This window comes from Lutra lutra, chromosome 7, assembly GCF_902655055.1.
Source record: "Lutra lutra chromosome 7, mLutLut1.2, whole genome shotgun sequence".
Taxonomy (NCBI): domain Eukaryota; kingdom Metazoa; phylum Chordata; class Mammalia; order Carnivora; family Mustelidae; genus Lutra; species Lutra lutra.
This window is the reverse complement of record NC_062284.1, coordinates 103689164-103702054: the sequence shown is the minus strand read 5'-3', so window position 1 is coordinate 103702054 and position 12891 is coordinate 103689164. Positions and strand designations below refer to the sequence as shown.

The window sequence follows — 12891 nt, the reverse complement described above, 5'->3', positions numbered from 1 at the left end:
TTGGCTCAGGTTGTGATCTCTGGGTCCTGGGATCAAGCCTGGTGTCCAGCTCCCTGCTCAGCAGGGAGTCTGCTTCTCCCTCTCCCTCTGCGCCTCCCCCTGCTCATGCACGCTCACCCTCTCACTCTCTCTTTCAAAGAAATAAATAAAACCTTTAAGAAAAAACCCTCTGAACTCAAATAGGCCACACTATCAAGAACTGACCAAAAGGTGTATAGATCAGCTTGGCTTCCGACCATTAATATCAACACACTAGGATCTGCAAAGATACCTTATTGTGATCAGGGCATGGTGCTAGGTCCTAGGGTTGAGTTCCAACCTTCCCATCCACAGTGTGGGTTCTGGAGTATACTCCTACAATATCTAGGATACACTGCTGCTGTTTTCCTTCCCTGGGACTTAAATGATAACCCAATAAGCCAATGAACACCTAATACCCGCACATCATATTCCTTGACGTTAGAAAGCTGCAGCAGCAGCGTATCACTGATATCTGGCAGGTGGATCCTTATGTCCGCCACCCAAATGCGTGCCAACATTGCTCCAGAGCTAAATAACGACAAGGAATGAAAACCCATTCACTCTTGGCTCTGTACTACCTGTTTTTAAACAGTTAAACAGTTAAACAGTTAAACCTCTTCTTAACTCATCTCTCCTTCTACCAAGCAGATTTTTCTATTAGAGGTTATCTCTGGAGTTCATTGTCGAGTCCATTTTAATTCCTGCATTCCCCTATGAGATATTCATTCAAAATGAATTGCTATCCTGTCAGTTACATAGCTCCGCTCCTGGCATGGGAATTGTATTTCTTTAATGGCTTTATTCCTCTAAACATATTCTTTTTAGAGGTCTCCATTATCCTGCAGTCCTTAGAGGGACCCACTGGCAATGGCAGAATAGGGCTCTTTGCTGCCTAGAGGCTTGAGAAACGAATCTGAAATATTTGAAAACTAAAAAAGCTCCCGAACCGATGTGTGTCCTGGATTGACTGTTACTGGGCACCGAGCACCAAACACAACACAGAATGGCAATTATTCTTCCCGGCAGTTAGGGTGCCAAACGAATTTTTTTCTGCATTTAAAAATGGACGGAGATTTTTAGTAATTGAATGAAATAACGTACAATAATTTAAAATATTGTTCATTCAGAGAGAAATTAGGCTTTAATTAAATGGCATCACTTAATATACCGTCTGGCAGATACTATAATTGGTTTCTTTAGCAGAGAGCACAGTAATACCTAAGCTTTACTCAAGTGCTAATGGTACGAATGTAGCCCAGTGGATACATAAACAGCCTGGCCACTTCTGTCACCCCCAGGGAATGGGAAGTGAGCTTTGATCATGACATCTGCACAACTCTCCATCAGTCATTTCTTTCTGAAATAAAATTATTAATCACCCAGACTAAACAAACGCTGTTTACATTAAATAGGTATGATACCCGGGACTTTCAGGGGTATTAAGCTGTTCATTTCTATGGATACAGAAAGGAGGGTTATCGTCAAAGCGGTTATGCAATTACATTGCATTTGAGCAGGGAGCATGGCATTTATTATTCTTAAAACCTGGTATAAATGCAAACCAGCACTCCCCAGTTCGTTCAGGAAGGGCAGACAATTTTCTGGCACAACCACAGTTGTGTATTTTAACTATCTTCTGTTGGTCATTTACAAGGACGTTTTCATTTCCAGGCTTGGCTTCTGTTTCCTCATGGCTCATTCTCGAAATGTGATACAATAAGGTCCTATTCTCTTCAAGCCATTCTGCTCGATAATTCTGAACAAAGCCAGAAGGGGATGGGGGTGGGGTGGGGGAAAATTGAACTGAATCTAAAAGAGGGGGGAAAAAAATCGCCTTCTAAAGTCTAATGCTCCCAGACAAATTAAAAAGTAACCAGAGATTAGATTAAATTCCTTTGCTAAATTCTTTGTTTTCAAAAACATTTATGCTGCACCTAGGGATGGAAAACTTTCACTTCCCTGTTTGCAAATGACCATCAACATGTTTATTTTGGAAAAGAATAGAAACATTGATTATAGCAAAGAGCCGGCCGGGTGGCAAATGTCAGCAAAACAGGCTGGCTCTATCGCTGGGTGGGGAAAGGGAATTGGCAACCACAGGATAGGGTTCTGGGGTCCAACTCCACCTTCGCAGACTTCCCAGTGGATTATCAGGGACCCAGTACAGCACTTTACAATGCCTCCCTCCGCCCCGCCCCCCTGAGAATTCAGGGAGGGTGTTCCTAGGCTTGTCCTCAGAAGATGAGAAATTAACTGGGGACACGGGAATGATTTGTAAATGGCATGCTGGAAACTCTAAAACCAGGACACTCCCTGCAAGCTCAAGGGAGCTGGAAAACTGGGGGAAAGAATCCTGAGTTGAACAAAGGCTGCCTCGGAGTCTGCCTGGGTCTCACAGTCACAGGACACACCTCATGCCCACAGAACTGTATCTGCCAATACAACTCTCAGAGACCAACACAGTCCCTGGAGGCCTCAGAACGCCTGTCAGGCTTGGGTTTTCTTCCTGTCGAAGCAAGCCACTCTCCCTGGACAGAACAACCTTGAAAAAGCAACTGCACTCTGGATGATTAGAGCCTCTACTGGCCTGCCAGTAAATCGTTTTTTTAAACCAGGGCCATCCACCCAGCTGCGCCTAGGGCACCATTCTGCGGCCAAATCTCGTGACCTGTTTTTAGTCACTGCTCTTCCTGACCTTTCTGGGCAATCCAAATGGTTAAACACTGCTTCCTTGGATGCTCCCATCCACTGGTTGAAACAATCTTATGTAAGACCCTTCCTCCTTTCTCTCTGACTGCTGGAGTAATTGTTCTAGAATGGGAAGATGCTCCAAAGTTACCCCCATTTAAATCTTACATTGGCTTCTAGTTCCTACAGGACAAAAAACAAACTAACAGCAAGGCATACAAGTATCTTCAAAGTTGGCCTCAAACATCCTGACTTTTCTTGTCTTGTTTCCTGAAACTTCCCCTCAGGTAACTTTCTATCTGTTCACTCTGTTTTTCCCTCTCCCACCGAGCCCTCCTCTCTCTCTCTCTCTCTCTCTCTCACTCACACACACACACACACACACACACACACACACCCCTTCTTGTTATTATCGTAGCATTCCTTGCTTTTCCAAGTCTCTGTGACTTTGCCCATTCGCTTTCCTTTTCTGTCTTCCTTCTTCACCTGATGGGCTTAACCCATGTTGCAAAATCCTTCCTGGCCTACTGGACTGAAAATTCTATAAGGGCACAGACTTCTCTTGTCTTGCCTTTCACAGTTTCCTAGCACAGAACCTGGCACATTGCAGGCAGGAAATGTATGTTTGCCACAGTAAGTCAGTGTTCCCAAATATTTAGTTGCATTGTCCTTCATGTTCCCACTGAAATTTCTTCCCATCTTAAACATGATAATTTTTATTTTATCCCTTAATTATATGGATGGGAATCACTCCTACCACAAGTGTTTTTTCCAGATCAGGGAACTTTTCTTAGCCATTTGCTTGGCACATAGTAGGCACCCAAGAACTTTTTATTGGATGAGGCAAGAAAATATGGCAAATGGCCCTATGAGCATCGAAAGGTGGATTTTCGGCAGAACACCTATGCTCTCCCTCTTTTTCAGGGTGGCATTTCCATAACTTTACCAGCTCCAAAAGAGGTCTTTTAAATTCTGTCTCCTGGATTCCTGCTGTGACCCAATAGTTACAAAGCAGGCAAGGACTGATTTGGCACTTCACTCACAGCCTGCCTGAGGGATAAAGAGGCCTGTTCTAATCTAATAAAGGGCTGCTTCATGAGGCTTCATTTGCCCAGATTCTCTGCATTCTCCTGCCTACTCCCTTAAACACCCACCAGGAAATAACAGCAGCCTCCCAAGCCCACAAAATAAACCCACTGGGATTACAGCCATTCCCCGTAATTGAGCAAACCACCTCTCGCAATGCCCATACATTTTGCATTAAACACAGTGTATCGAATTAAAAATAAAACTCGAGTTGTTTGGTTAATGGTTTTCCCAGGCCTGAGGTTGAGACCAGACCGCTGATCCGTCCCTTCAAGAATGCCAGCTGGTTTTGCTGCTTGCCACAGTCACTGTTTAGGTATTATGTGCCACATGAAGCATTTTGATTCATTCTAAACCTAATGTCCAATTAACTGAGAGAGGGGACTCATTAAATAATTTAAAGTAGATCCAAATTAAAGGGCAGTTTTCTCTAACATATTGCAAAGAAGTTCAATTTGGCTGAAGGACTTTATCATTTTAAGCCTGTGTTGGTTTGGGATCCTCTCTAATGGGGTAATCTTTAATCAGCTCCATTTGCATCTTTTTTTCATAGGTAGCAGACGGAAATCTTGCCTGTGACACCCGTAGACAACATTTTCTCCTTGACAATGTGTTTAAGCTTAATTCTTTGAAAAACTGTGTGAAAGCGTTTTGGTCATAATTACATGTTCCGCTTTTGCTTGAGAGGACCTGTTAGACTAGATGACGGGTCAGATTCACTGCCAAGATGCTCGAAAAAATCCCGAGTACCATCTGGAAAGCCGGTCGGTTGTAGACATCATTCATGTCAGTTTATTCTTAGCAGAGCTGGGGAGAGAACTCAGAACATTCGACTCGTGTTCCAGTCCTTCCCACCTCACTGCTTACTACTAGGCTAGGAAGACCCAGAGTCCAGAGCCTGGTCACAGGGAAAGCCATTTGGGGGTTCCGGCTAGTTCACCAGAACACACTGATGGGCTAGGGAACACAAGAGCAGCAAACAGCTCTCCTGTTCCTGAAAGTTACTTTCTCTAAGTTTGCACGCAGTTCTTCAGGCCGATAAAAAACAAGTGAAGGTCACAGTTGTCTTTCAAGTCCAAGGCTCAAGTCAGACCACCAGAGCTTCTAGAATAACTTCCACCCTGAACATTCCACTGTTCCTTTTTCCAAACAGTGGGTCCAAAGAGAAGTACATGCGAACAGTCCCTTCAGGGGGCTTTCCTCAGATGACCACCTGCAAAATACTCAACTCTCTGGGCCAAGGAGCTGCTCCCACAGGTAGCTCTTGTTCTGGGCACCCTTAATCCAGCTCTCCTCTTTCTTCACACAAAGCTAGGAGACAGCATAGGCCAAGGCAATCTGGCTCTATCTTCACAAGTCTCCACTCTGCTCCCGTTGCTGCTTTTTGGTGACTCTTCCTCACAGGGAGTGCTGGCAGTGTCTTTGGGCAGCTGCTCCTCGTGGGGAATCTTCTGTCAACCTCCTATTTGTCCTGTCCCCCACCCCAGTTGTCACGTGGGCAATTTCCAGCTGCTCCAGTCCATGATTTCTCTTTCCTCCTGGAATAGGTCTTTAACTTCCTAGTAGTTGAAAACCTTGTTTGTAGTCTCAGCACCACCTTTTAGGGAATGGCTCCTCAGAGGGCCCACTCAGAGACTTCTATAAGTAGCTACGAAGCTCAACAACCCCTTTAACAACCTGGCAGGGACGACACACAATAACCTTTATAAAGAGGTGTATGGCTACACAGCATCTCTACATAGTCTCTATTTTCATTTTCAGAAAAGTCTTATAACATAGGCAGTATTATTTTATAGATGAAAATCTTGATAAAAAGATCCCAAATTCTTATGTTCCTCTGCTCTTTCACTTCTGGAAGGTATGAAGAAACCTAATTATTCTGCTCTTGACCCTTCTTGCCCATCTCTAACTTCTCATTGCCTACAGAATAAAATCCTAATTCCTTAATTTAGGGCACAGGCCATATTCAATATGATTAAAGTCTTCTTATCCCATTTTGTCTCCTAGCCTACTTCTGTGTGCATGCTATGATCCAGAAGAATGAATCATTTTGTGCCTCATACTCACCCATCTATCAGACACCATGATGCTATGAGAAAAGCATTAGATTTAGAGACAGACTGATTTTTCTTTTCAGATTGCCAGCTCTATCATTAACCAGCCATTTGACCTTGATAAAGTAATCTAAGCCCTTTGAGCTACAGTTTTAAAAAGTCAATTTATTCATTGGAATATATTTACTGGTGAACAAACAGACATGGTCTTTGCTGTTCAGGAGCTGATACCCTCTGGGTTATAATGGAGGGATGGGAGATGCAGACTCAAGCTTAGTGCTGGTCAAGTGAGTGGGGAGGGGCTGTCAAAGGGAGGTGCAGGACAGGGAATTAAAAGAATCTGGCATGACTGGAGGATGGATGTGGGAGAGGAGAATGACCCAAGATGAGGCTGAGGAAGGAAGCAGAGCCAGATCATGAAGGCTCTTTAAGCTTTGTTCAAGAATCCAAAAGTATTCACAGAATTTTAATCAGGGGAAGAATGTGACCAAATCTGCATGCTACAGTAGTCTCTCTGGTTGCTGTATGAAGAATGGACTGAATGGGGATGGGTAGGAGGGCAAGACCGGAAGCCACAAGACCTACTAGTAGAAAGTGGTTGCAATGGTGCAAGAGAGATGGTCGTGGCCTGGACCAAAACAGGGGCAGCCAGGGCCTGGGAAAGTGGGTGGATTCCAGAGATGTTTACAGGGTAGAATCAATAGGGCTCTATGAGGCTGAAGGGTAGAGGGGGAGGAGTCAAGATTTATGAGGAAAAGTCAAGCCTGTGCAACAGAAATGGATAATGAGTGATACCACCTGCCTGGAGAGACACACGGGAGGAGAAAGAACAGGATAGGAGGAGAGAAAAGTATTGAGTTCAGCCTGAAAATTTTGTGTATCCTGTGCTTATGGAACAAACAGCAATACCATCCAACAGAGTTCTTAAAATAATTAAATGAAATGACATATGCACCATTCCTTCTACCTAGTTATAAATTATAAATTTGTGTCCTTTGAAAATTTGTTAATATGTTATCATCATATGTTAATATGATGATATTTATGTTAATCATATGTTAATATGATGGTATTTGGAGGCAGGGCCTTCAGGAAGGTGATCACACCTTCAGGAGGTGTGATTAGGTTTAAATGGGTCCTGAGGGGGGTGTTCTCATGACAGGATTAGTGCCCTTATAGGAAGAGGAAGAGATACCTGAGTTTTCTCTCTCTCACTTTCTCTTTCTCTGCCTCTCTGTGTCTTTGCACTAAGGAAATGCTACATGAGCACACAGGAAGCCAGGAAGAGTCTCACCAAGATCAGAATTTGCTACTACCATGACCCTGAGCTTCCCAGCCTTCAGAATTGTAAGCAATAAATGTTGCTTAAACCACCCAGAGGATGATATTTTGTTACAGCACCCCGAGCCTGACAGCCCTAGCCGGAGCTACCCACTGGAGCTACCCACTAAAGCATAGTTTTATTTTTTATTTCTCAGACCATTCCCTTTGCTTGGAATGTCCTCTCCTTCATTCTGCAAGTTCAGATCCAAGCCATATTGCAAAGCTTATTTCAAAGGTCACCTTCTTCCTGAAGCCTTTTCTGATCTTCCTAGGTAGGGGCTTTCCATGCTCTGACCTCAGAGCACACACACATTCTACCTTGAATTGTGGTTATGTATACAAGTATCACATTGTTCCTACAACTACAGACATTTCATTAGTGATAGGATGCAAGCCTGGTTGACTTCTGACTCTCAAATTAGTTATATTATATTAACAATATAATAATAATTAATAATATAATAATATAAATACTGCTATAATTAATTAATAATTAATATAATAATAGTTAATAATATATTAATATTATTATATTATATTGTATATATTATATATATTCAGGGGGCCAATGCATTCAATATTAATATTAGTATATTATATTATATTATATATTATATATATATTCAAGGGGCCAATGCATTCAATATTAATATTATTATATTATATTACATTATATTATATATTATATATATTCAGGGGGCCAATGCATTCAATATTAATATTATTATATTATATTATATTATATTATATATTATATATATATTCAGAGGGCCAATGCATTCAATATTAATATTATTATATTATATTATATTATATATTATATATATATTCAGGGGGACAATGCATTCAATATTAATATTATTATATTATATTATATTATATATTATATATATATTCAGGGGGCCAATGCATTCAATATTAATATTATTATATTATATTATATTATATATTATATATATATTCAGGGGGCCAATGCATTCAATATTAAATGAATGTATTCATTTTGCCAGCCCATTTCTCTCTTGAAGGCAGCAACAAGAGACTGGGAAAAGAACATAGGTTTCTGAATAAATCGGACTAGAAAAAATAGTTCTTTCGCTTCTTAATCATGTGACTATAAGGAAGTACTTAGTATCTCTGAACTTCAGTTTCCCACTATGGGAAATGGTAATTTAAAAAAAAAAAAACACCTGGCACTGGACATAATCACGAACACAGACTAAATCCTGGTATAGAATCTGGCACTTGATCAATAAATTCTGGCTCCTCCCCAGTCCCACTCTTGGCATTTACTAAAGATCAAGGAGCAATGGAGGACCAGACAATAGTTAAGAAAGTAGTATTTTTATATTTCAATTTTTTTCAGATATCATATCTTTTTTTTTTTTTTGACAGAGATCACAAGTAGGCAGAGAGGCAGGCAGAGACAAAGAGGAAGCAGGCTCCCCGCTGAGCAGAGAGCCCAATGTGGGGCTCAATCCCAGGACCCTGGGATCATGACCCAATCCGAAGACAGAGGCTTTAACCCACTGAGCCACCCAGGTGCCCCCAGATATCATATCTATTTGGTATTCTCATTTATAATAGAACTTTCCAGTATGCCCTCTGCTGTTATTGACGTTGTAATGCTTCAACCATGATCTGTTTTCAGGTCCCATCACATTGTATGGCTAGCTTCCTATTACTATGCTCCCTCTGCAAATCGGTATAATACTCACAAACAGTAAACAAGGGTCTTTGTTTTGATCAGAGTCAGACAGATATCACTGATAAAAAGCTGAACCTCCCATTGTGTAAAAAATCTTAAAGAACAGGAGATAATGAAGTAGAAAACATGAAAAATACTGACTGAACACAACCACAGAAGTCAGAATGCTACCCTATGTAATCAGGACTTAAAAGAAACAGCAAAAAAAAAAAAAAAAAGAAAGAGCAAAATGTTTAAAATCACAAGTTTAGAGATGCAAAGACTCAGAGATGAAGAGTAATTTTTGACAATTTTTACATTTGAGGATAAAAGGGTTTAGCTTCTTGTCATTAATATCCAATTTGGCTTTATACTTTTTAGGATCAATCACATAATTAAAAACATTATCTGGTAACAGATGATAGCAAAAAAACACTTTACAGTATTATACCACGTTAAGAGGTGTTAAAAAAAAAAAAACTCAAACTAAAAACAAGAATTAGAGCCATGAAAGAAAAACAGACACATCATTTATGAGTTGCCCTCTATGTGCTCTGGAAAAGGGAGATAATTCATTTTCCATGTAAAACACCCTTGAGATTGAGAAGAAAGTTACTTCCAGCATTTTCTGAATCTCCTCTATGTAAGCAACGAAGATTTAGAATTTGGAACTATGCAGCTCCCTCCCCAGTGGACCAACTTCCATCTTTATCTGCTCTTGTCAAACAGATCTAATAGCAAACTAGAAGGCAAGATCATAGGCATTCTTACAAGTAAGCGGAGAGAAGTCCTATGCAGAAGTCTGAGCCTCAGCTCTGCCCTCACAGTGTAAAACAGAATACAGTTTCTCCTCCACTGTGTGCATTACGTAAATTCGTACATGTCCTAGAATTCTTCTCACACAAACGATGGCTTTCATAGCGTGAGAAAGTATAACTTCAAAATTGCTGAAATGATCCGGCAACCCTACATGAAAAAAACAACAACAACCTCTAGCATGTCCTTGGTCCCAGGTCACCCTATTCCAGGTTTACTCCTCTGTCTGCCTCCCTTACAGTTCCCAGCATGCTTTAGGACTGAGCCCACATGGGTCATCACTCTTTGCAGTACATTTTCTGAAGAAGGTCTAACCTGTTACTTTCTTCTAAGGCAACTTTAGAACAATGTTGTAATGTAGCTCTCTTTCATGGTTGGTGTTTTTTTTGGGATTTTTATGGACTTAGCATGGTCAATGTCCATCTCACTTCCACACACTTATCAATGCTAGTTATTATCACCATAATAATTTTAAAACTCACATCTGTCGTTAGGGTTATGATTAATTTTTAGGAATCTGGACGAAAGGATATCTGAGTTTCTATTAGCAATCATCTTCTATATTCTCAGTGGGTGGCGAAAGTGGTTTAGGGAACTGTTTGGGGGAGGGGGAGCTCCTCTCACTTACTATGTCTGTCTTCCTTCCAGGATTCTGAAAAAAGAAGCTGGAGGATCGGTTCTATCTAGGCCACAACTTCCAGTAGGAGAAAGCTCCCTGGGGCTCAGATTTCAAGCACTATGTGGGCAAAGGAAGAGTGAGCTGAGCAGGTGAACACCTCTACCTTGGATATTGTCACTGTGGGAGGTCACCTGAATCCACAGGCTCTTGGACAGCCAATCCTGTTATAAGTTAATTTTGAACCCAATGATAGGTTATCAGTTTACATACATCTTTAAGCCTGTCTAGGAAATAAGAGCTTAAATTTTCTTTTTTTTTTTTTTTAAGATTTTATTTATTTATTTGACAGAGAGAGATCACAAGTAGGTAGAGAGGCAGGCAGAGAGAGAGGGGAAGTAGGTTCTCTGCTGAGCAGAGAGCCTGATGTGGGACTCGATCCCAGGACCCTGAGATCATGACCTGAGCCAAAGGCAGAGGCTTAACCCACTGAGCCACCGAGGTGCCCTTTTTTTTTAAAGAAGGAGCTCAAATTTTCTTAACAAGAAAGAATCACAGGTCAGGAAAGGAGTACCAGAGGCTCCATGGTCTGTTTGCCACTTTCTTCCTAGATGACCGAACATCCACCCTGTGGGGAGAGACTGAGAGAGCACATGTTTTTGCAGGAATCTAGCATTATCGGAGTCCTTTATTCAACAAGTGATTATTGATCACCTACTCTGAGCTCACAAAATAAGAAACATTACTTCTATCATCTGTCTAAACATTTTTAGATGGAACTTCAGCCTCTTGCTGTCTATTCTAGATTAACATAACAGAATTTCTAAACCAGAAAGATCCTAGGAATTGAGTTCAATGTCTTCTTTCTAGAGGTGAGAAAACAGAGTCTATGAGACTAAGTGACTTTCCCAGTGTTACAAAAGTAGACATGACAGAGGTGACCTCAGGCCTCCTGGCTCACCACCAGTACTCTTGGCTGCTACAGGACATTTCTTGAAGGACAGTGTGAACATGATCAAGCCCTCAGAGTAACACAATGAAGCATTCAATCATTATTTTTCAATTACTCGGTAAGCATGTATGGCATGCCCACTTATGACTGCATGTGACTTCTGTAAGGACCCCGGCAGTTCTACCTCTGTGGGTCCACTCATCCATAAAAAAATTATTAGAAATTGTATTTAACAACTGCATTGTTACAAAGATGAATATATTCATATTATATATGAAAACATACTCTTTGGTCCAAAATTCATTATTTTTCTTCTGATTTAAAAGAAATTAAGACACTTTCATGGACCTTTGAAAGTTTTATTGGCCCTGGGTTCTGTGCCTCCCTGTTCTAGAGGCTAAGTTAGTCCACACGGGTCAGATACAAGGCATGGAATGTGGTCCTGAAGACTCAAGGAGTAGGAAGATGGATTCTCGCCCTCCACCAGCATATAAGATAGTTAGTGAAAGGGGGTACAGAATACACTCTGTTCTGTGAGTAGCCAGTCTTCTTCAGACATAGCAAGATTGGCATTTACTAAAATAAAAACTGTACTAGTCACAGTTTATTCCCTGCATCAGCATCTCTCCCTAAGAAAACCCAGGCAGGAACATTTTGGTTGAGTCACGCCTGTCAATTCTCCTGTCCTCTTTTGTCCATCTGTTTCTAACAACAGCCAACCTTTCCAGGGACCGAGATAATAAGCCCCTGTTGAGCAGGGTAATATCTTCTCTCACTCTATCATCAATGGATGATTAGTGTCATCTTTCTTAATAAAAAGCCACCGCTAGGAGCTATCTCCACTAAATACTCTTGACATCACTTCCTTTAATAGAGCTTAAAAGTTATAAAATATTTAAGCAGCAAGGCGTGACGGAGCATTTATTACTCCGGACCATTCATTCAGCTCTGTCTTCTGGTGTGAGACAAGATGCTGAAGGCCAGTTCCCTGCTTCCCCTGGAGCATAAGTGTGGACACTGAATGCTGCCTCACAGGGAAAATGATTTTATTACCAATGTTGAGTCTAAAAATAATTACTAGATGAAAAGACATCACACAGATGATTACCATGAAAATAAACTGACACCCAACAGTGCCAAGTTTCTGGCTGTCTATCCTCTGATTATTCTGTGATGCTGTAATCTGTCTATACCAGTGGAGCTAACTTATTTGAGCAGGGCCTTCCTTTTTCATTTTTATTGCTTTTTTAATCATGATAAGTGTACTTTTTAATCCCTACCCCCTCTTCCACCCATTCCCCCACTCACCTCCCCTCTGATAACCATCAGTTTATTCTCTATAGTTAATAGGCTGTTTCTTGGTTTCTCCCTCTTTTTTAAAAAAAACTTTGCTCATGTGTTTTATTTCTTAAATTTCGCATAACTGTGCAATCACCTGGTATCTGTCTTTCTCTGACAGACTTACTTTGCTTAGCATGATACTTGATAGCTCCATCCATGTCATTTCAACTGGCAAGATTTTGTTCTTTTTATGGCTGAATAATATTCCATTGTATATACATACCATGCATGGAGCCTTTTTAAGCCACGTAAAAAATCATGTGAGCTATAGACACCACCAACTCCCTACTTTTTGGTGGAGAAAGAA

At 40.9% G+C, this 12891-nt stretch overlaps 1 pseudogene; it reads right to left on the bottom strand.

Annotated features, from left to right (window-relative positions):
- Positions 1-539, bottom strand: part of LOC125104523 (28S ribosomal protein S35, mitochondrial-like) — a 50567-nt pseudogene extending 50028 nt beyond the window's left edge.
- Between the last annotated feature and the right edge of the window lie 12352 nt (positions 540-12891).